This window comes from Phocoena sinus, chromosome 21, assembly GCF_008692025.1.
Source record: "Phocoena sinus isolate mPhoSin1 chromosome 21, mPhoSin1.pri, whole genome shotgun sequence".
In the NCBI taxonomy this organism is placed as follows: domain Eukaryota; kingdom Metazoa; phylum Chordata; class Mammalia; order Artiodactyla; family Phocoenidae; genus Phocoena; species Phocoena sinus.
In genome coordinates this window covers 33530149-33555565 of record NC_045783.1, presented here as the reverse complement: position 1 = coordinate 33555565, position 25417 = coordinate 33530149, and the positions used below count along the sequence as shown (strand labels likewise).

Below are 25417 nucleotides of genomic sequence, written 5' to 3'. Positions count from 1 at the left end.
CCCTGCATCGGCAGGCGGACTCTCAACCACTGCGCCACCAGGGAAGCCCTCTCTGTTCCTTTTGAGGAAAATGATTTACTTGTTTCCGAAGATTTGGTGGCCTGAAGAAATCTGAGAGCAGTCATTTATTGAACAGAAGAAAACCAAGCAGACTATAACAGTATCTTTGAAGACAAAAAGGATAAACATTTCAGGGATTCTGAGGTTAGTTTAAGAAAATAGAAGGCCAGTCTAGATGGCTGTAGTATTTACAGAATGTTTACCTTGGGAATCAGTCTAATCCTGTCTTCTTTGTTGGTCTTGGATGAGATAACTCAGGCCTAAGCCTCCATCTTTCCCTCCATAGCTGAGTTTTCTAGCCTGTGTTTCCCAGATGATTGAACTCTCCACTTTATTTTGTCTAACTTTTTTCTTCATTCCCAAAGTAAGTATGTAACAAGATAAATATTTATTTTTATATTCATTTGTCAGTAACAAGAATTCTCTGACAAAATTTTCAGTTATGACTCTATTTTCTTTAGGCAAATTACAAAAAGAAAGTGCTTTATCGCGAGTCTCTGATGAAAGCCTCAACAAAATTCAGGAAGCGGAGTCTCCAGTATTTAAAGAGCTACCGGGTGCCAGGGCTCATGACGACAGCACCGTCCCCCTCACCGGGTCGGTCGCAGAGCCATCCGGGACCTCAGAAAGCACGACAGGGGGACACCACCCCCGCGTACCATACGGTAAGACCCCCGGGGCTGAGGTGGCGCTGGGCCTGCTGGCCTGCGTGTGGCACTGAGCCTCCAGTGCACACAAGTGTCCCCCGGTTTCTGCTTTGAGAAAACCTAGGCGCTAAAGAGGCCTCAGGGACCAGGCAGTCGCAGAGCAGGCTTACTCGTGTCCTGTGATTTTCTCCAAGAGCCATTTACCTACAGTCTCCCAGCGGCACCCAGACCCCCCGTACCACCCCTCTGAGTGCCTCACCTGCATCTTCCACGTGCAGTCACCTAACTGCTGGAGATCGGAAGGTCGGTTTTATCCAGCTTAATACGAACACCTTCCTCCTGGAAGACGCAGAGCGAAAGCTGACATTGGAACGGGAGGGGGTCCCCCACTAGAGAATCACAGAAACCATCAGGACCATCTTGGGGCGGGGGGGGGGCCTTTTGTCCCACAGCATCTCTGGACAGTGATGGGCAGGCGCTAGCATCTGCCTGGCCCACCTCCCTGCAGGGGCACTGGCACCGATTTCCAGGCTGCGTTTGGGACTTGGCCAAAGAAGGCAAACAAACTGCCCACTGATCTGACAGATCTGCCTTTGACTGCCCGGACTGGGCTTTTTTTTAAAAATTGAAGTATAGTTGATTTACAGTGTTGTGTTAATTTCTGCTTCTACAGCAAGTGACTCAGTTATACATATATATACATTCTTTTTTTTAAATATTCTTTTCCATTATGGTTTATCACAGGATATTGAATATAGTTCCCTGTGCTATACAGTAGGACTTCGTTGGTTTATCCATTCTCTATGTAATAAGCTTACATCTGCTAATCCCAACATCCCCCTCCAACCCTCCCCCAAGCCCCTCCCTCTTGGCAACCACCAGTCTGTTTCTCTATGTCTGTGATTCTGTTTCTGTTTCATAGATGAGTCCATTTGTGTCATATTTTTAAGGAGCACCTACAGCGTGTATCTCACAGGGTTCTGGGTTGGGTCCCTCTTATATGAAGTTTTTTGTAAAATGAGCTCCTTACAGGGAATCCTCCTTTTACTGGTTCCTAGAAAAGGAGAGAATGCTACCGCAATTTCTGGAAGACACATTTTAAGAGACCGTAACATCATTTTTTTCAACTACCATATTAGTTTTACTTACCCTTTGTTGTGTGTTTCCAAGTTTCCCTTTTTATTTGAACCATACTGCAGGGCCTTCATAGTCAAGTTAGAAAATGGAGCACGTGGGAAAAAGCAAAAGCACCTGCCACCCCGCCTTCCCCAGATGACCTCGGCTCTCAGTCTGTCCCCCTTGTCCCCCTGCAGGCCGGGCGCTGTCCATGACACACGGCGCCAAGTCGCCCGTGTCTAACGGGACCTTCGGCTTCGACGGCCCGGCACGCAGCGACGGCCACGTGTATCACACAGTGCACAAGGACTCGGGTCTCTACAAGGACCTGCTGCACCGCATCCGCGACGAGCGGACGGCGCCGGACGGGGCCCCCGCGGCTGCTGCGGCGCAACAACAGCTACACGTGCTACACGGCGGCCATCTGCGGGCTGCCCGGCCTGGCCACGCCGCCGCGGCGACGCGCCCGCGCCCGAGGACAGCGAGAAGCTGGTGGCCGACGCCGTGGCTTACTACCCGCCGGCGGCTGCCGCTACGACAGCTACTCCAGCTACTGCAACGCCGTGGCCGAGGCGCCGAGATCGAGGCCGAGGAGGGCGGCGTGGAGGTGCGCCTGGCCACCCCGCTGGCCGAGCCCGAGCCGCCACGCGATGACGTGGCGGACGACGAGAAGGAGGGAGAAGGAACTCGGCCCGAGGTCCACCTGCTCTTCCACTTCCTGCAGGTCCCTCACCGCCTGCTTCGGCTCCTTCGCGCACGGCGGCAACGACGTGAGGTCAGTGCCCAGGGCGCGCTGGGCGGGGCGGGGGGGAGGCGCACGGCAGACACACGGCCACCCTGGAACCTCGCGCGGTCTGTACTGCCCGGGTCCACCGACATGGGCTTTTCCCCCACTGAGGTGTAGCACCCGCTCCTTCACTGCACGGATCTTTAAATGAACTAGGTGTGGGGGAAGGTTTGCCGTTGGATCGGAGATCACAACACGCGGAATCAGAAGACGTGGGGTTTGAGCCCCTGACTCTGCCCACGCCGTTCCAGCTTCCTGCCCTGCCTGAGTCATTCAGCAGTTCCTTTTGGTTTTGAGTCAGAGAGAGCGGTACCCCGGATTTCCGCCGAGTTGTTCAAGGGTCACCTGTGAATAAGTAGCTCCTGTAGTGTGCCAGACGGTGACACGCGTTAAAGGGAAGAGAGGAGTAGAAAGGGGTGTGGGACCCCTGGAGGGCTGCCGTGTTGGATTGGCTGCTCGGTGTCAGGAGGGCTCGCCGAGTGACACCTGCAGGGGCTGAGGGCGCAGCCGTGTGCTCGTCTTTAGAGGAACATTCCGGAAGAGGGGACAGCAGGTGCGAGGGCCCAAGGCAGGACGTGCCTTGGGGGGTGGGGGGGGGCGGTTCCGGGAAGAGCCACAAGCAAGAGCGTGGAGACGCTCAGGTCGGTGGGTCGTGGAAGCCCCGAATGTGTAGTCTCTACCCCCCTCTCACTGGCTGGGCAGCTCCAGACCAGTCACTGAATTTCCCAATGCCTCAGTGTCCCAATCTGTGAAGTGGGAGTAAAGCTAGTACCCAACCACATGGGATTTCTGTGAAGATTAAGTGAGATGCTTTCTATACAAAGCTCAGACAGTGCTCTCCCATAATCAATATCCCTACATTTTCACTCATACTATGATTATAATGTTGTCTGTCCAATCAGGAAAACATGCCTTTGTTGCTTTTGTGTTTTTGCTCAGTTATATGAACTCTGTTTTACACTGTCTACCCACGTGCACCAGCGTTTCTGTTCTTTTTAAAAGAAGTCTTTGTGCCAGAGAAGAGGCCTGGACATCTTATGTTCTGCTCAGTGTCGTCCTAGGGTCGCCATGTTATTTAATAGGGGCACCATGTTCTGTCTCCTCTTAATAATTTTTTTTCTGCCCTCTCCCACCAGCCCACTTCCTCCTCTTTAGCCACAAATTCTTTATTTGAAAGCCTGGGTACTGTCAAAGTGTTATGAATTGGGTCCCTGTCCTTTAGGAGTTTAAAATTCAGTTAAGGAGACAAGAAAGACATACACGTAGAAAAGTAACAGAACACCTCAAAACAGCATTTAAAGCCAGAGGAAGAGTCTAGGTGGTAGCTGCTATAGGTGACCAGAAGTTTAGAGCAACTGTTTGCAGTTTGGGGCTGCTTTTTGAGGCTTTTGAGCAGGGATATGGTCTGATGAAAGCAAGGTTTTAGAAATAATAGTGTGATGTGAAGAGGGGGCTTCTGTCCATTCAGGAAGAAGTCATCAAGTCTGTACCAGGGCTCAGAGCTGAACCACTTGTAACTTACCCTAACCCTCCTCAGAGCAGTCCTTTGCAGTCCTAAGTGGTATCCTTCAAAGACAGGGACTCTGAAGCTCAGAAATGTGACTTTCTTGCCCAGAGTCACACAGCTGGAGAGAAGCGGGCGTGGGAGCTGGCTCTTTGTGACTCAGTCTGCAGAGTGGAGGTGGGCTGAGAGCTACAGAGGCTGTTGAAAGCCCATAGGGAGCCTGGAAGTTGTCACTCTACCCTAACAACAGGAGAAAACCGAATGGACTGAAAAATCAACAACTCTTCTTGGATCCAGAAAGGAGAGGAGGACACAGGACAAACCACTGCCCCCAAGACTGGAGGGACAGACAGTCCTGGAAGAGTGACTCAGGAGTGGAAGCTGCCATGGAACCAGGGAAACCTGGACTGGAATGATGGACCCTGGAGGCTCAGGGGGGACAAGTAGAGAGTTAGAGCTCCAGGGGACCCATGGTAGGGGGACCCCATGATATTGTGAGTTTTACGTCCAAGAGCTGTACCAGGTCCTCACAGTGAATATCAGGGAAGAGAAATCCCCTCCTGCTCCTGTCGGGGAGGGAAAGCATTTGACAGAAGAGAGCAACTGTGTGCTTAACCAGGCCTGCTCCCAGGGGAGAACCAGGTCACCAGAGCCCAGCCTGCAGGGGGATTACCACAGCCTAACTGACCTGGGGAGGGGAAATACACTCCAGACTTCCCTCACCTTCCACTTGGGCGAAGGGAAGCACCCACCCTCGAGCCATCCTGTACCACTTAAGGGGGAAGCAGAAACCGAGAAACACTTGTGAAGTTCACAGTCCAGAGGACAGGCCTCACTGAGAGACCGAGACCTCATCAAAGGACTACAGAAGGCTTCTCCCATCCCCAGACCTCCCACCACATCACTAAAGGCCTATTTACAGCAGTTCCTTCTACCCAGGAGATCATGTCCTGGTTATCAAGAAAAATTTACAAGGCATACCAAAAGGCAAGAAACACAATTTGAAGAGACAGAGCAAAATTCAGAACCAGACATGGCTTGGGATGTTGGAATTATCAGATGAGGATTGAAAACAGCTACGATTCATATGCTGAGGTCTCTGATGGATAGAGTAGGCATCCATTAGATGACAAGGTAAGCAGAGAAGGAAATCCTAAGAAGGAACCAAAAAGAATACTGGAGATCAAAACACTGTAACAGGGCTTCCCTGGTGGTGCAGTGGTTGAGAGTCCGCCTGCCGATGCAGGGGACATGGGTTCATGCCCTGGTCCGGAAGATCCCACATGCCGCCAGAGCGGCTGGGCCCGTGATCCACGGCCGCTGAGCCTGCGCGTCCGGGGCCTGTGCTCCGCAACGGGAGAGGCCCGCGTTACCACAAAAACAAAAACAAAAAACAACACACTTCTAAATAACACTTGGATCAAAGAAGGAATATCAAGAGGAATTTTCAAATATTTGAACTAAATGAAAATGAAAGCACATCAAAATTTGTGGGAAGCAGCAAAAACAGTGCCTTAGAAGAAAATTGAATTGAATTGCTGCACACGGACTTTCTCTAGTTGTGGCGAGCGGGGGCTACTCCCGTTGCGGTAAACGGGCTTCTCATTATGGTGGCTTCTCTTGTTGCAGAGCATGGGCTCTAGGCATGGTGGGCTTCAGTAGTTGCAGCACACAGGCTTCAGTAGTTGTGGCTTGTGGGCTCTATAGTGCAGGCTCAGGAGTTGTGGTGTGTGGGCTTAGTTGCTCCGTCACATGTGGGATCTTCCTGGACCAGGGATCGAACCTGTGTCCCCTGTGTTGGCAGGTGGATCAACAAACTATTAGTAAATTGAATCCAACAGTGTGTAATGAGAATTATCCAGCACGACCAAGTGAGCTTTCTCTGAGGTATGCAAGACTGGTTCAAATTGCATTGAATTCATATATTAGGAAAGAAGGAAGATATAAAATCAGTAAATAATAAATAATAATATAAATAATAATAAAATCAATCTAAGTTTCCAGCCTAGAAAAATAGGAAAAGAAGAGCAAATTAAATCCAAGGTAAGCAGAAGTAAAGAAATAATAAGAATTAGAGCAGAAATAAATGAAACTGAAGTCAGGAAACTAATAGAGAAAATCAATGAAACAAAAAGCTGGTTCTTTGAAAATATTAATGAAGTTGATAAGCTTCTAGCCAGGCTAACTCAGAGAAAAAGAGAGAACACAAATTACTAATATCAGAAAGGGAAGAGGAACATCACTGTAGATCCTATGGACATTAAAAGGATAACACTACAAAATACTATAAAAGGAATACTATGAATAACCAGTTTGATAACCTAGGTGAAATGGACCAATTCCTTGAAAGACAGAACTGCCCAAACTCACACAAGAAGAAATAGACTATCTGATAGGCCTATATCTATTAAGGAAATTGAATCAATAATTAATAACCTTTCAAAACAGAAAGCACCAGGCCCCGATAGGTTCACTGATGAATTCTGCCAAAGATCTAAGGAAGAAATTATACTTGTCTACAGATTTCTTTCAGAGGATAGAAGCAAAAGGAATACTTCCTAACTCATTCTGTAAGGCCAGCATTACCCTAGTACCAAAACCAGTGAAAGACATTATAAGAAAACTATAGACCTGTATTTCTTATGAACTTCGTTGAAGAAAAAACTCACAAACTATTAGCAAATTGAATCCAACAATGTATTAAAGAGAATTATCCAGCATGACCAATGAGCTTTCTCTGAGGTATGCAAGACTGGTTCAACATTCGAAAATTAGTTAATGTAATCCATCATGTCAATAGGCTAAAAAGGAAAAGTCACATGATCATATCAATAGATGCAGAAGAAAGCATTTAACAAAATCCAATACTATTCGTGATAAAAACTCTCAGTAAACTAGGAATAGAGGGGAACTCCTCAACTTGATAAAAATACAAAAAAACTACAGCTAATATCATACTTAATGGTGAGAAACTCAAAGCTTTTCCACTAAGATCAGGAACAAGGCATAGATGTCCCCTTTCAGCACTGCTTTTCAAAACTGTACTGAAAGTTCTAGCTAATGCACTAGGACAAGAAAGGGAGATAAACGTATACAGATTAGGAAAGAAGAAATAAAACTGTCTTTGTTTGAAGATGACATGACCATCTATGTAGAAAATCTGAAAGAACTGACCAAAAAAAAAAAAAAAAAAACCTGGAACTAATAAGCAATTATAACAAGGACGCAGGATACAGGTTAATGTACAAAAATCAATCACTTCCTACATATTAACAGAGAACAGGTGGAGTTTGAAATTCAAAAACACAATAGTACCATGTACACTGGCACCTTGAAATACTTAGGGATAAATCTAACAAAATGTGTACAGGATCTATATGCGGAAAACTGTAAAACTGATGGATGAAATCAAAGAATGGAATAAATGGAGAGATTTTCCATGTTCAAGGATAAGAAGACTCAATATTGCCAAGACGTCCGTTCTTCACATCTTGATCTATAGCGTCAATGCAACCCCAATCAAAACCTCAGAAAGTTATTTTATGGATACTGATAAACTGATTCTAAAGTTTATATGGAGAGGCAAAAAACCCAGAATAGCCAACGCAAAATTGAAGGAGAACAAACTTGAAGGACTGATACTACCCGAATTCAAGCTTGCTAGTAAAGCTGCAGTAACAAGACAGTATGGTATTGGTGAAAGAACAGACAGATAAATCAATGAAACAGAATAGAGAGCCCAGAAATAGACCCACATAAATATGACAGTCAACTGATCTGGCAACACCAAGTGCTGGCAAGGATGTGAAGCAACAGGAACTCTCATTCATTTCTGGTGAGAATACAAAATGGTACAGCTGCTTTGGAAGACAGTGGGACAGTTTCTTACAAAACTAAGCATACTCTTATTGTACCATCCAGTAGTCGTGCTCCTTGGTATTTATCCTAATAAGCTTATATCCACACAAAAACCTGTCCATGGATGTTTATAGCAGCTTTACGCAAAATTGCCAAAACGTAGAAGCAACCAAGATGTCCTTCAATAGGTGGATTGATAAAAAACTGGTACATTTACACAATGCTCTTCAGCACTAAAAGAAATGAGTTATCAAGCCATGAAATTACATGCAGGAACCTTAAATGCATATTACTGAATGGAAGAAGCCAATATGAAAAGCTGCATACTGTATGATTCCAACTATATAACTTTCTGGAAAAGGCAAAACTATGGAGACAGAAGATCAGGGGTTGGGGTGGGAAGGAGGGATGAATAGGTAGAGCACAGAGGATTTTTAGGGCAGTGAAGATTCTCTGTATGATACCCTAATGATGGATACATGTCATTTATTATACATTTGTCTAAACCCATAGAATGTACAACACCAAGAGTGAACGCTACTGTAAACTGTGGGCTTCAGATGATTCTGATGTGTCAGTATGGGTTCATCGGTTGTAACAAATGTTCCACTCTGGTGGGGATGTTGATGATGGGGAGGCTATGCATGTGTGGACCAGAGGATATATGGGAAACCTCTGTACCTTCCCCTCAGTTTTGCTATGAATCTTCAACTGCTCTAAAGAAATAAAGTCTTAATTTAAAAAAGAAAAAAAGCTGTGGCATCCCCCCGAAAAAGTCAGTGCATGCCTGCCAAGGGCCTGAGTGATGATAGGGGGTCTGGGGGGAGGGGTAAGCACCTGAGTGAGTCCTAAGCTCACATCCCAGTTCTGCTTCCTGCTAGGGACATGACTTTGGCATCAGTTTTTCTCATCAGTAAAATGGGAGTGACAATAGCCAGTTTAAGGGGTGGTCCTGAGAACTAATGATTAGCAGTAATGTTTGTGATCCCATAGTGGGGAGGCTGGCACAGCTGCCCCAAATTGGTAGCTAATGTTAGTAGCTGTGCTGGCAGTGAAAATGGAAAGAAATAGAGAAAGAAAAGAAGAAAAAAAAGAACTTGTATCCACTTCTTGTGATTTTTCAGTACTTTAAAAAAAAGTAGGGACTTCCCTGGTGGTGCAGTGGTTAAGAATCTGCCTGCCAATGCAGGGGACATGGGTTCGATCCCTGGTCCGGGAAGATCCCACATGCCGCAGAGCAACTAAGCCCTTGCACCACAACTACTGAGCCTGTGTTCTAGAGCCTGTGAGCCACAACTACTGAGCCTACGTGCCACGACTACTGAAGCCTGTGCGCCCTAGAGCCCACATGCCACAACTACTGAAGCTTGCGCGCTCTAGGGCCCGCGTGCCGCAACTACTGAGCCTGTGTGCTGCAACTACTGAAGCCCATGCGCCTAGAGCCCATGCTCCGCAACAAGGAAAGCCACCGCAATGAGAAGCCCGCACACTGCAGCAAAGAGTAGCCCCCGCTCACCGCAACTAGGGAAAGCCCGTGCACAGCAACAAAGACCCAGCACAGCCAGAAAAAAAAAATTAACAAATCACACAACCATTAAGATGGCGACTCTAAAAACAAAATAAGTGTTGGCAAGGATGTGAGAAATTGGAACTCTTGTGCACTGTTGGTGGGAATATAAAATGGTGTAACCACTGTGGAAAACAGTCTGAAGATTTCTCAAAAATTTTAAAATAGAATTACCATATGACCCAGCAATCCCACTACTGGGCATATACCCAAAAGAATGGAAAGCAGGGTCTCAAAGAGACATTTTCACACCCGTGTTCACAGCAGCACTATTCACAATAGCCAAGACGTGGAGGCAACCTCAGTGTCCATCAACAGATGAATGGCTAAACAAGATATGGTGTGTGTGTGTGTGTGTGTGTATGTATACACACACACACACACACACACACACACAGTGGAATATTCCACCTTAAAAGGACGGAGGGGCTTCCCTGGTGGCGCAGTGGTTGAGAGTCCGCCTGCCGATGCAGGGGACGTGGGTTCGTGCCCCGGTCCGGGAAGATACCACATGCCGCGGAGCGGCTGGGCCCGTGAGCCATGGCCGCTGAGCCTGCGCGTCCGGACGGGAGAGGCCACAACAGTGAGAGGCCTGCGTACCGCAAAAAAAAAAAAAAAAAAAAAAAAAGGACGGAAATTCTGTTACATGCTACAACATGGATGAATCTTGAAGGCATTATGCTAAGTGAAATAAACTAGCCACAAAAAGACAAACACCATACACTTGCACTTAAGGAGAAACCTCGCAGAGCTACTCCAACTCAGAGATGAAGTTAAACGGTCGTTAGCGGGGGTGGGGCAGGGGCAAAGGGAATTCTTATTTAATGGGTGCAGAGTTTCGGATTTCCACGACGAAAAGTTCTGGAGGCCTGTGTCACAACAGTGTGAATATCCTTCACACTCCTGAACTGTACACTTGAAAATAGTCAAGATGGTAAATTCCTGTTTTTCTAAACCACAACCAAGCAAGTTACTAAATCATTTTTATCACCTGTAGATTACATAGGCAAGCCCCAAATGCGACAGATGGGCTGTTCTCAAGAAGAGAAGTCCCTGCACGTCATGTACAGCGTCATCTGTATGCATGTACGATGTTTGTACAATTAACCTCTTTTTTCCTCCCAGTAATGCCATTGGTCCCCTGGTAGCTCTGTGGCTGATTTATGAACAAGGTGCCGTCCTACAAGAAGCAGTGACTCCCGTCTGGCTGCTGTTTTACGGAGGGGTTGGAATTTGTACAGGCCTCTGGGTTTGGGGGAGAAGAGTGATCCAGACCATGGGGAAGGACCTCACCCCCATCACGCCGTCCAGGTAAGCCGCCGGGGCGGCGCGGAGTGGTTGTGTCTGGACGTCCCAGCGCGGCTCTCTGCATAGCCGGGTCTGCAGCGGGGTCCCCGTGTGCCATTCTCACCCGTCACCCTCATGCGCTGCTCAGCGGTGGCACGGGGTGAGGGTGGGAGTGGGAGGGATGGGAATGGAGGGAGAAGGGAAGAGAAAAAGCGAATCCACCTGCAGCCACACCCGCACCCCGTTCCCCTCCCACACTCCCACTGCCCTTACCCCGCCTGAGGTCCAGAGAGCAGGCGGGGAGGGAGAGAAGGGCTCTTGGGCCTGCCTTTCCCGAAAATCCTCTGCTCACCAGCTCCACCTGCTGGCTGCAGCTGTCCCCTGCTGCCCTTCAAGGTTTACTCCACATCCTTCCTTTGCTTCCTGGGCTAAGCCGGCAGGAGGGGTGCCCATGCCCCAGGGTGGGGTTTGGAGACTCCCACGTGGTTTCCTATGGTCCTTCTAGTGTGTATCCTCTAGAGCAGGGGTTCCCAACCCCTGGTCCGCGGACCGACAGCGGTACGTGGCCTGTTAGGGACCAGGCCACACAGCAAGAGGTGAGTGGCAGGCGAGGGCGAGCCAGCCAGTGAAGCTTCACCTGCCGCTCCCCATGGCTCCCCCTGGCTCGCATTACCGCCTGAACCGTACCCGCCTCGCTCGCATTACCGCCTGAACCATCCCCCTGTGGAAAAATTGTCTTCCACCAAACCGGACCCTGGTGCCAAAAAGGTTGGGGACCACTGTTGGTTAAATAACAAATTCACAGGAGAACTTTCCAAATACAGCTAAAACTTGAAACCGCCTATTGTAAGAGATCTTTTCCCCCTTGAAAGTCATTTTAATGAATGATTCTCTTATAAGATTGAAGAAAAATTAGTGATCTGAGAAAAAATTCATTCCTTTATGACACGTACACGTTTTAAAAATGAGAGCACAGTTTTCCCTGCACCACTTTAGACATGACAATTCACCACCTTCGGCTCAGCGGGAATTTCTGACCCAGCGCCTACAGGGTGTGGTTTTTGAAAACATACCGGGAAAACGAGGCTCCTTAGGGCTGCAAGCAGCCTCATGCCAAGCGTTGGTGCCATGTGGCCACCATGCCGCAGTCCCTGGTTCTGCTGATTCCATGGGACGCAGTCCACCCAAGAAGCGTCCTGGTGAGGCCTGGGCACCCAGGGCCGGCGAGCCACCGGCAGCGCCTGTGACGTGTCCCCTGTCTCCTCCGCAGCGGCTTCACCATCGAGCTGGCCTCAGCGTTCACTGTGGTCACCGCCTCCAACGTCGGGCTGCCCGTCAGCACCACGCACTGCAAGGTAGGCCGGCGCCCGCGCGTCCTGCCCGGTCACCCGGGGCCGAGGGGAGCTCGGGTCACGGCGGGGTCTCCCGGGGGCGTTTGCCTCCTCAGACGGCCCCTCCCGGCCCTTCCCGCCGGCAGCGGTTCGGGTCGCCTCCCGTCCCGCAGACCTGGACGCTCCACGCGTTCCCGGCGGGAGCTCGCTCTCCTTCCACGTGTCCTGGTTCTCTCATTGTTTCCACAGTGGGTTTTGCATTGAGGTTGTGCGTCCACGAACCGTGTTTGTAGGCCCAGGGGCCCAGGAGTTGACAGGGGGACAGAAGTAGGCAGAAATCGTTTCCATGGAATCGTAAGACACGGTTGTTTCAGTTCTTTTTTCTAATATAAGGTGGTCGAAGTGACTCAATTGCCTTCGAGTGAATTCTGGATGATATTAACCACTGTCATGTGCTCTAGAACTCAGTGGGAGAGGGAATTCCTTGTCTAGTACCTGGACTGTCGGAGCCACAAGGAACCTTAAAGATGAAGGAAGAGGAAACAGGCCCAGCGAGTTTCAGGGAGTTACCCAAGGACCCCCGGGGTGGGCCAGGGCTGGAACCCAGGCCTTGTAACCCAGGGCTGCCCAGTACCTGGAGGAATTCTAAAATATCTCCAGTGGGCCCCCTGTATACAAATATACCCACCAACAACTTCAACAAAGCAAAAGCGGCTTGCAGATTTTCCTAGGTTCATAGATTCCTGTCATTCCTGAAAAGCTTGTTTATTACCACTCTGGGCACCAAGGGTACCGCAGTGACCAAGACAGTGATGGGCTCTCCATTTACACACAGCCTGAAAACTCCAACCAGTGTGTCTGTAAACAAGCACCGCTAAATGTGAAACGCTTATAAAAAAAGAATGAAATCATGCCATTTGCAGCAACATGGATGGACCTAGAAATGACCATACTCAGTGAAGTAAGTCAGACAGAGAAAGACAAATGCCGTATGATATCACTTATATGTGGAATCTAAAAAATGATACAAATGATCTCATTTACAAATCAGGAACAGACTCACAGACATAAAAAACAAACTTATGGTTACCAAAGGGGTAACAGAGGAAGAGGGATAAATTAGGGGTATGGATGGGATTAACAGATACACACTGCTATATGTAAAATAGATAAACAACGAGGACTTACTGTACAGCACAGGGAACTATACTCAACATCTTGTAATAACCTATAATGGAAAAGAATCTGAAAAAATATATATATGGCTGAATAATTTTACTGTACACCCGAAACTAATACAACATTGTAAATCAATTATACTTCAATTTAAAAAATAAGTACAAATAGGACCACTAGCCTCGGTTTCAGTTTCTAATCTGGAAGATGAAAGGGCTACCTTAGATGACGCGTAATATCGATGCTGTCTGGTTCCCCTACTTCTCAGTAATTCTGTTGCTGTTAGTGCCTGGTGATGGACTTAATCTGGAAACACACTCAACTTATTAAGAGGCAAGTCGGAACGCAGCAAAGAATACCACCTTATATCAACAAAAGACCTCATCAGTAGTGAAGACATGGGACTCTGGGCCCCTTGTGATCCAAATAACATAACAACTAAAAACATAAGGCAAAAGCTGTTAGAATTCAGAAATTAATGTGTCTAAGTCTGTGACAAATGAAGAAGACAGAAGTACTTAGGAATATAATGGATTTGATTTATAGCAGTATAATTAATAAATATATATCAAAATTTTATGTCTTCTTGTCAAGTATCATGAAACATTTATAAAAATTAGTCATAAATTCAGAAGACCATGATAAAAATCACAACTAAATTTATAAAATAAGAACAGATATTCTACACAATCTCTAATCCCAAATAAATTAAACTAAAAATATATGTTGAAAAAAGGAACATTTAAAATGTCCCCTTGAACATTTTAAAATGCTCTTTTTAAGTAACAGTTGAATCAAGGAGTTTAAAAATTATAATCATAGATTTCTTGGAAAATAGAAAAAAACAAATTGTGTGTCCATGTGTGTATACATAACAAACTTATGCTCAGATAAAAATTCATATATTTACATGCTTTAATTGAGCAAAGGAAAAATAAAAGAACCAAGCATTCAGATTAGTATTTTATAAAAAGTTCAGAACAATAAAAATTCTCAGGAAACAGCAAGAAGGATATAAAAGCAAAATAAATTTTAAAACAAAACTAGTGAAGGAGAAGGGGAGAGGAAAGTGTTTACTAACAAAATAGCGTCAAATTCTTAGAAGAGGAAGGGAGGGGAATTAAGTTAGAAAGAAGAAAGTCATCAGAACAGATTTGGGAGAGAATTTTAAAATATAAAACCATATAGCTGTATGCTAAGGATTTGAAAACCTCTGTAAAATGAATTATTTTTTGCAAAAATATACATGACAAATAAATGTGACACAAAAAGTAGAAAAAAAGTGGAAACCCTGACCAGAGCAATAGGAAGAAATTAAGGAAGTTCTCCAAAAACAGTTCTTCTCACCTGAAAAGGCAAAAAGGAGGAGGCCACTGCTGACTCCAGTTGTAGATGGATTCACTGGCTAATCTTTTCCATCTTAAAAGAATAGATAATTCTCACATTATATGAACTTTCCATAATGTAGGAGAAAAAAACAAAATAAAACAGGAAACTCTCCAGTTTGGTCTATAAAACATATACTGAATAACCCTAATACCGAAACCTGATTAAAAACATCACAAACAATGAAAGCTGTGTTTACATATGAATGTTGATTTTAAAACTTTAAGATGCTGGTAAATGACATCAACAATATCATGAAAGAACATTTCAGCAGGACCACATTGATCTGGATTATCAGAATGCAGGCTCCGAACAGGGCAGGGCTGGTGCCTGTGCAGGGCTGGCCCCTCACAGGGCTCAACAAATGGGTTTACAGACGTCTTCAATAAGACACGGCTCAGCGATCCATTAGAAAACAACGTACGGTCATCTGTTGAAATACATGCCAAAAAGACATTTGAAAACCCTAGTAAAGTGAATGATGCACATGAAAAAGGCACAAAGCTTTGCTCAGAGGTAAAAGAAAACCTGAATGTGAGACACACTGTGTCATTGGGTGGGAAAGTCCTCAAACACTAGCCCAACCAAATTTTTCTCATAACTTTCCAAAATAAGGCTAAAGTTAATTTGGTGGGTTAAATTAGCAAGAATATAAAATGATCTACAGAGAAAAGCGATGAAGAGGGAGTAGCCTCAGCAGATAGGAAGTCTGCTATAAGGAAACAGGAGGCAGGAGGGTGCGGAGAAGGAGGGCTGATGGGCAGAGAGTTTCAGTTTGGGATGACAAAAAAGTTCTGCAGATAAGTGGTGGTGATGGCTGCCAAACAATGAGGATCTATATGCCACTAAATTGTATACTTAAAAATTGTTAAAATGATAAATTTTGCATTATGTATTTTACCACAATAATAAAAAATTAGATACTTGTATAAAAAAGTAGATAGACCAGAGATAGAACCTAGTATATATGAGCATATAGTTTGGGGCAGGAAAATTTTAACCAATAATTGAAGTTGAGTAACTGGCTATCACCCTAGAAAAATAAAAGTAGACCCACAGTTCTCAAAATACATGAACATATATCTGATGGCTTGATGTTTTTAAACTATTTTAAAATTTAGAATAAAATAGAATTTTATTTTAGAAAATTTAAAATAAATGAGAATTTATCAAATATTCAAGCTAAGGATAAATCACAGAAGAAAAGCGTAGCATATTATATTGCATGAAATTAGAAACTTAAAAGTGAAAGCAAAATACTGGATTGAGAAAGTATTTGCATTAAATATCAGAGTTAATATTTATTTAGGGCTTCCCTGGTGGCGCAGTGGTTGAGAGTCCGCCTGCCGATTCAGGGGACACGGGTTCGTGGCCCGGTCCGGGAAGATCCCACATGCCGCGGAGCGGCTGGTCCCGTGAGCCATGGCCGCTGAGCCTGCGCATCCCACAACGGGAGAGGCCACAACAGTGAGAGGCCCGTGTACCGCAAAAAAAGAAAAAAAAAAATTTATTTAAACACCACATAAACAAATAAGAGACACATTTAGATTCCAATATGTAAATGGGCAAAATACATGAAGAGACTTTTTTATGTTATCATGATGTTATTTTAGCTGGTGTTTATTAAATTGAATTATAGTTGACTTACAATATAGTAGTTCCAGGTGTACAACATAGTAATTTGATATTTTTATAGATGATACTCCATACAAAGTTATTATAAAATATTGATTATATTCCCTGTGCTGTATATTATACCCTTATAACTTATTTATTTTATACCTAGTGGTTTGTACCTTTTCATCCCCTTCATCTCTTACCCTTCTCCCCACCCCTGTCCCTTCTGGTAACCACTAGTTTGTTCTCTAATTCTGTGAGTCTCTTTCTGTTTTGTTATATTTATTTGTTTTATTTTTTAGATTCCACATATAAGTAAAAACATACAGTATTTGTGTCTCTATGACTTATGTCACATAGCATAATACCCTCCAGATTCATCCATGTTGTTGCACATGGCAGCATTTCATTCCTTTTTATGGCTAAGTAATATTCCCTTGTGCCACAGTACTTCTCCTTTATCCATTCATCTGTTGATGGACACTTACGATGCTTCCATATCATGGCTCTTGTATGTAAATAACGTTGCTGTGAATATTGGGTGCACATATCTTTTCAAGTTAGTGTTTTCATTTTCTTTGGAGAAATACCCATGAATGGAATTGCTGGATCATATAGTAGTTCTATTTCCAATTTTTTAAGGAACCGCCATACTGGTTTCCATAGTGGCTGCACCAGTTTACATTTCCACCAACAGTGTACCAGGGTTCCCTTTTCTCCACATCCTTGCCAACATTTGTTATTTGTGGTCTTTTTGTTGATAGCCATTCTGACAGGTGTGAGGTGATGTCTCATTGTGGTTTTGATTTGCATTTCCCCAATGATTAGTGACGTCAAGCAGCTTTTCATGTGCCTGCTGGCCATCTATACGTCTTTTTGAAAAAATGCCTATTTAGGTCCTCTGCCCATTTTTTAATCGGGTTGTTTCTTTTTTTATATTGAGTTGTATGAATTGTTTATATATTTGGATATTCCCCCCTTATTGGACATATCATTTGCAAATATCTTCTCCCATTAAGTAGGTTGCCTTTTCATTTTGTTGATGGTTTCATTCACTGTGCAAAAGCTTTTTAGTTTGATTAGGTCCTGTTTGTTTAATTTTGCTTTTGTTTCCCTTGCCTGAGGAGACATATCCAAAAAAATATTGCTAAGACCAATGTCAAAGACCATACTGCCTTTGTTTTCTTCTAGGAATTTTATGGTGTCATGTCTTGCATTTAGGTCTTTAACCCATTTTGAGTTTTTGTATATGGTGTGAGAAGATGTTCTAATTTCATTATTTTACATGTAGCTGTCCAGTTTTCCCAGCACCACTTATTGAAGAGATTGTTTTTTCCCCATTGTATATTCTTGCCTCCTTTGTCATAGATTAATTGACCATAAGTGCGTGAGTTTATTTCTGGGCTCTCTCTTCTGTTCCATTGAACTGTTTGTCTGTTCTTGTGCAGTAACATACTGTTTTGATTACTGTAGCTTTATAGTGTAGTCTGAAATCAAGGAGCATGATACCTCCAGCTTTGTTCTCTTTTCTCAAGATTGCTTTGGCTATCCAGGGTCTTTTGTGGTTCCACACAAATTTTAGGGCTATTTGTTCTAGTTCTGTGAAAAATGTCATGGGTATTTTGATAGGCTTTGCATTAAATCTGTAGATTGCTTTGGGTAGTGTTGACATTTTAACAATATTATTCTTCCAGTCCATGAAGACAAGATATCTTTCCATTTATTTGTATTGTCTCCAGTTTCCTTCATCAGTGTCTTCTAGTGTTCAGAGTACAGATCTTTCACCTGCTTGGTTAAATTTACTCCCAGGTATTTTATCCTTTTTGGTTTGACTATAAATGGGATTGTCTTCTTAGTTTCTCTTTCTGATAGTTCATTATTAGTGTATGGAAATCCAACAGATTTATTTATATTACTCTTATTTCTTGCAACTTTACTGAACTCATTTATTAGTTCTAACAGTTTTTTGGTGAAGTCCTTAGGGTTTTCTAAATATAGGATCATGTCATCTGCAAACAGTGACAGTTTTACTTCTTCCTTTCCAATTGGATGCCTTTTCTTTCTCTCTCTCTCTCTTTTTATTTGATTGCTGTGGCTGGGATTTCCAATACGATGTTAAATAGAAGTGATGAGAGTGAACATCCTTGTCTTGTTCCTGATCTTAGAGGAAAAGCTTTCAGTTTTTCACCATTGAGTATGATGTTAGCTGTGGGTTTATCATAAATGCCTTTATTATGTTGAGATATGTTCCTTCCATACCAACTTTGTTGAGATTTTTTTATCATAGAAGGATGTGGAATTTTGTTAAATGCTTTTTCTGCATCTATGGAGGTGATCATGTGATTTTTATCCTTCATTTTGTTAATGAGGTGTATCATGTTGATTAATTTGTGGACATTAAACTATCCTTGCATCCCAGGAATAAATCCCACTTGATCATGGTGTATTATCTTTTTTATGTATTGTTGAATTCAGTTTGCTAATGTTTTGTTGAGTTTTGCATCTGTGTTTATCAAGGATATTGTCCTGTAATTTTCCTTTTTTGTAGCATCGTTGTCTGGTTTTGATATCCAGGTAATACTGGCCTCGTAAAACGGGTTTGGAAGTGTTCTCTCCTCTTCAATATTTTGGAATATTTGGGAAGGACAGGTATTAATTATTTAAATGTTTGGTAGAATTCCTCTGTCAAGCCATCTGGTCCTGGACTTCTGTTTATTGGGAGTCTTTTGATTACGGATTCAGTTTCAAAACTAGTTATTGGTCTGTTCAGATCTTTTATTCCTGACTCAGTCTTAGAAGATTGTAGGTGCCTGGGAATTTATCCATTTCTTCTAAGTTGTCCTAGTTTGTTGGCATATAACTGTTTGTAGTTGTCTCTTATGCTTGTTTGATATTGGTTGCAACTTCTCTTTCATTTCTAATTTTGTTTATTTGTGCCCTCTCTCTTTTTATCATGAGTCTGGATAAAGGTTTGTCAGGTTTTTTTTTTTTTTTTTTTTTTTTTTTTTGGTCTCTATTCCCTCTCTGATCTTTATTATTCCTTATTTCTGCTACTTTGGGCTTTGTTCTTCCTTTTCTAATTCCTTTAGATGGAAAGTTAGGTTGTTTATTTGAGATTTTTCTTGTTTCTTGAGGTAAGCCTGTATCACTATAAACTTCCCTCTTAGAACTACTTTTGCTTCATTCCACAGATTTTGGACAGTTGTGTTTTCACTTTCATTTATCTGTCAAGGTATCCTTTTATTTCCTTTTTGATTTCTTCATTGACCCATTGGTTTTTCAGTAGCAGGTTGTTTAGTCTTTTGTTGTTTTGTGTTTTTTCCATTTTTTTCCTGTAATTGATTTCTAGTTTCATACTGTTGTGGTTGAAAAAGATGCTTGATATAATTTTAATCTTCTTAAATTTATTGAAACTAGTTTTGTGTGATCCATCCTGGAGAAAGTTCCACATACACTTGAAAAGAATGTATATACTGCAGGTTTTGGATGGAATGTTCTGTAGATGATCATCTGATCTAATGTTCATTTAAGACCAGTGTTTCCTTTCTGATTTTTTGTCTGGATGATCAATCTATCCATTGAGGTAAGTGGGGAATTAAAGTCCCCCACTGTTATTGTATTATTGTCAGTTTCTCCCTTTATGTCTGTTAATATTTGCTTTATATATTTAAGTGTTCCTATGTTAGGTGCATATATGTCTCTAAATGTTATCTCTTATCATTATATAATGCCCTTTGTTATCTTTTGTTATAGACTGTGTTTTTTTGTTTGTTTGTTTGTTTGTTTTGTGGTACACGGGCCTCTCACTGTTGTGGCCTCTCCTGTTGTGGAGCACAGGCTCCGCAGCCATGGCCATGGCTCACGGGCCCAGCCGCTCCACGGCATGTGGGATCTTCCCGGACCGGGGCACGAACCCATGTCCCCTGCATTGGCAGGCGGACTCTCAACCACTGCACCACCAGGGAAGCCCTAGACTGTGTTTTAAAGTCTATTTTGTCTGATATGAGTATTGTTACCCCAGCTTTCATTTCCATTTGCATGGAATACCTTTTTTCATCCCTTCAGTTTCAGTCTATGGGTGTCTTTAGCTCTGAAGTGAGTCTCTTGTAGGCAGCATATAGATGGGTCTTGTTTTTTAATCTATTCAGCCGCCCTGTGTCTTTTGATTGATTAGTCCATTTATGTTTAAAGTGATCATTGATAGGTATGTACTTATTGCCACTTTATTTGTTTTCTGGTTGTTTTTGTAGTTCATTTGTTCTTTTCTTCCTCTTTTAGCCTCTTCCCTTATAGTTTGATGCTTTTCCTTAGTGTTATGCTTGAGTTCCCTTCTCTTTGCTTTTTGTGCATCTAAGTTTGATTTGTGGTTATCATGTAGTTCATATACATCAACCTATATCTACTTGTTTTAAACTGATAGTCATTGAAGTTCCAACACATTCTAAGAGCTCTATGTTTTTTTACTCCTCCCCCACCTCCCATGTTTTATATTTTGGTGTCATGTTTTGCATCTTTATGGAAAGGACAATTTTTATATCTAAAGACTAGAGGGAGTAAAATTGGATATATAAATAAAGTTCAGCCTTAGCAGTAATTAAAGATATGCAAATAAAAGCAACAGTAACACATGTTTTGTTGATTGATTAGCAAAAAGAGAACAATTTACAGGATTGTTATAGTGTGCTGAAATTCACAGATTATGGATGCCCTTGTACATTTACAACTGATGTGGCAGTAGGTATCAAGATCCTAAAATGCATTAGGAGAGGAAAGAGTTCTTTCTCAAAGTAACATTCCATCTGATAACATGGGAAGGGAGTTGGTAAATCACCACTTTGCAACCCCTGTAATAAAGCTTGGATTGCTAAATCTTTAGCAGAAGTGGGGGGGGGGGGGGCGCGGGCAGTTGGTGAGGAACAGGATATTTCAGTGCTGTTAAAATGTTTCTTCATGATTGTGGCAAAATATTAAAAATTGGTGAATTTGCATAAGGGGTGTATGAGAGTTCTTGCAGATTTTCTCTACGTTTCCACATTATTTCAAGATATTTTTAAGACGCCCCCTGTAACTAATAATCCATTTCAGGGAATATTATTTTTTAAAGCCTAAATATAAACTATATGAATGAGTATATTAATCATGAAATTATTTCTAATAGGGAAAAATTAGAGGCAAATTGGAAATGTTTAAATAAAGGTACATCCACCTATAGGGTGTACCATTTTACATGACACTCAGGAAGTCTGTGAGCACTATGGGAAGATGCTTATTTTCTTAAAGAAAGGAAATAGTAATGTACCCTATTGTTTACAAATAAAGGTATATTTATAAAAAAATAGTAGAAAGGAATATATAAACATGACAATAGTGGTGTTTTGGGGCAACCCACTAGTAGTGGGTAATTGTCCACTCCTCTTACATAAACTTGCTATAATATGATTATATTACTTTTATGCTTTTTTAAGAAAAGTGTTTTAACAAAGGAAGAGGGCGTAGATAACCTTGAAACTTGAGCACGTTCTCTGTGTGTGAGCCGAGCTGAAGTGCGCTGAAGAGGGACAGGCCCTGGAAGGATGGTAACAAGGAGAGTCTAATCTCCGGAAACTAGTGTTAGTGGATTTGACCATATTCGAGGACCAGAAGAACCTAGCTAGTCCTTTTGCAGTAGAAAAGTCTCAGTTGGCTGGCGTGTGCTAGGAACTGCTAAGCAGGATAATCAGGTTCATGCAGTACACTGGTTATAGACAAAGGGTTTACGTAGAATGATCATTTTGATGCCCCTTCGATGGGTTGTTCGTTGCTACCTGGAGATGTATGGAATCACTGGTTAATCACGGCTTGGGCTGTCAAAATATCAGATTAACTGCCTTTAAATATGCTGCTGGTTTTGGTGTTCCAGTTTGCTTCCATAAACAAGTGTTGGATTTTATTTTTTCTGTTGACCCCAGAATAGACCCCAGTGGCTCTTTGAACCTCATTGGCCCCTTCTGACTCTGAAGTATTTGTGGGTCAGTAGAGACAAAGCCTGTTTCCTGGACGTCTTCAGGGGCCACCTCCCAGTGGCCAAGGGCACCGTCAAGGGCATGTCTCTGAGCTTCACCAGAGCCTGAGCGAGGCGTGAGATGCTACAGGATTTGTACTTTCTTATGATTTCCATTTTTAGATACTTAAAATTGTGGGGTTTTCCCTTGTACATTTTCAACAAATCACAAAATGAACTGCGAGTGTACAGAAGAATATCTTAATCCAGGTTAACATTCTGATTTTCAAGTATCTCTATCATTTTGTGAGGCATGATTGACAGACCCAATTATATTTATGCTCCATTTAGTTAATAAATTAAATTTTGTGTGTGTGTGTGGTACGCGGGCCTCTCACTGTTGTGGCCTCTCCCGTTGCGGAGCACAGGCTCCGGATGCGCAGGCTCAGCGGCCACGGCTCACGGGCCCAGCCGCTCCGCGGCATGTGGGATCTTCCCGGACCGGGGCACGAACCCGTGTCCCCTGCATCGGCAGGTGGACTCTCAACCACTGCGTCACCAGGGAAGCCCATTTAGTTAATTTTTTAATCAGCTGAAGTACAAGGACTGCAAGGCAGTTGGAGATAGTGGAGAAAACCAGTTTAAGATCACGAGGCCTCAGCTCTAGTTCTCAACCTGCCGTGATTTACAAATCTCCTCATGCCCCAAACCCTCTGGAAATGTTTTATTCTCTGCAGACCGAGCCACGGGGATTAGATGGATTAGATATTTGCAGAGGTCTCCAGCTCCAACATTTTATGATGCTGTTATTCCAGGAGAAGGATACTTTATCGCCATTTCCTTGTGTACTTAGAGCAGGTTCACATACTGTAATAAGCAGTATCATGCCTGGGGAATCTTTAAAACGAGGGCGGTCATCGCTAGTTGATAAGGTGCAGGGGGAATAGAAAACATTTGGTTGGCTAAGCTTCCACTCAGATAGAGCAGAATACAGGTGGGAAAGTGCATCGGAACCGTATTCTGAATGGAATAATCCTAAAATAATTGTACCTAAAATCTAAAAAGTATTTTTAAAAGCTTTTACCCAATTTAGGGGGAAGAACTGGGAATCCTGTGATGTAGTTTATTTCTGAGATTAGCCGCTTAACATCGGTCGAGTGTGTAGACTGTGTCTCGCCTCTGGTTTGACTCTGAAACACCTGTGCCCCTCCAGGTCGGTTCGGTGGTGGCCGTGGGCTGGATTCGCTCGCGGAAGGCCGTGGACTGGCGCCTCTTCCGGAACATCTTTGTGGCCTGGTTCGTGACCGTGCCTGTAGCAGGGCTGTTCAGTGCTGCTGTCATGGCTGTGCTCGTGTACGGGATCCTTCCGTTCGTGTGACCGGTCCTCTTCCAGCCGGTAAACAAGGGATGGGCCGGGCTGCGTGTGGGCGCTGCGTGCTGTCTCCCGCCAGCGCCTCCACGACCCTCTGTGATGTTCCAAACCACACCGTCCACCTAGGTGTAGAGTCGTCCTCCAGAGCTAACTTGACTGCTGTACATAATCATGTGCACTAAACTGGTATCGTGGTGACATAACATGGTGCGGTTACTTATATATTAAATATATATGGTATACATAGAATAATAGGTAGTGCTATTTCAGACATACTCGAAATGGGAGTGGAGACACTTGCCTAGAAGTCGATATTCAACAAATCTTTGTACATACTGATTTCAGTGGCAAAATTTTAAGAACCTTTGAAAAGGAAAGTGTAGATTGGAAAATGGTATTTTTTTCCCATTTAATATACTGTAACGTAAGTGAGATACAGGATGGATGATACCCATTTGGGAAGGTGTATGTGTGTCAGTGTGCTACTGAATACTGGAACAGGAGTTTCACAAGTGCTTTCACTGAAGAATTTGTTCATATACTGTGTATTGATTATGTAATATATCGTAATTGCTTCTGTAAATACTTAAAACTGTAATTTTTTAATGGTGTGCTTCCCTTATCCTTTTTTGATCAGAGAAGTTTGGAAAGTACCAAAGAAGCAGGGGAATAGTTTGCCAGTATTATATTTTCATACTGTTTGTCTCCCCTTCTCACTAATCCTACCATTAGCCTGGGATGCGGCAGGACCACCATGCTCTGAGCTGCCCTGGAGCAGGGTGTATGGTGAGGCACCAGCCCCCCGCCTGTGTGCACGCCCCACTTCCGGTCCCCCTCCCCGCCACCACGCTGCCACTGCTGCCCCGTGCCAGATCTTGGCCCTTCGTTGTTGTCAGTGTAGAGAAGGTACAGCGGCGAGAACGCGTGATCGAGCACTACATATCAAGTCCAGTTTAAATTTCCGCCCCCTCCTCCCCTGCAGACTGAAGGGTGGACCCCTAACCTCAGACACGGAGGCAAGTGCTCTGACATTCTGGAAGCTCAGGAGTGGGGAGGGCTGAGCTGTTAGACAGTACACTGGACTTGACTTCCTTGAGGCCTTCACTAAGTGGAGCAGCCCAACGTTCTACTGAGAGCCCCACTGGCGTCTTCTTTTTCGATAGCGGGAGGAAGTGTGACTAATGCTAGAGCCTGAAACTATGGAAATGCTGCTAAAACTTTTATATTGACAAACGTTTTCTCGGTACTTCATTGTGATTTTTCATTAATCAAACATATTACATTTATAATAAAAACATGCCCCTCAGCAGTTTTGCCTCTGAAGTCTTTTTCTAAATACCTATATAATGTTTCTTATTGAGTTTCCACAAAAATAAAAGCTATAATTTGTTTACTTCTATTTTTCAAATACCTTTTTTTCTCTTATTTTACTACTAGTACATGTTTGTGCAGAAAATACACATGAGGGAGAAAAGGAAAGAATGGCCCACACAGCCCGGCATCCCGAAATTGCCGTGCGTTCACACACACTGAGCCTTCGGTGATGAGCCGTCTGCCGGGAGGGCTGGTCCCCCATGGGACCTCTGTTAAAGGGACCGTCACACTCTGCTCGGTCTCCCCGCTTCGCTCTTAAGTCAGTCAGACTCAGGGGAGCTGGGGCCACAGCTCACACGTCCAGAGCCGAGGACCCAGCAGGATGTACGTCCTATCTCCCTTCTTGCTCAAGCAG

At 43.6% G+C, this 25417-nt stretch overlaps 1 pseudogene; it reads left to right on the top strand.

The window, feature by feature from the left end:
• Positions 1–92: 92 nt before the first annotated feature.
• Positions 93–24997, top strand: LOC116746633 (annotated as a pseudogene).
• Positions 24998–25417: the final 420 nt, after the last annotated feature.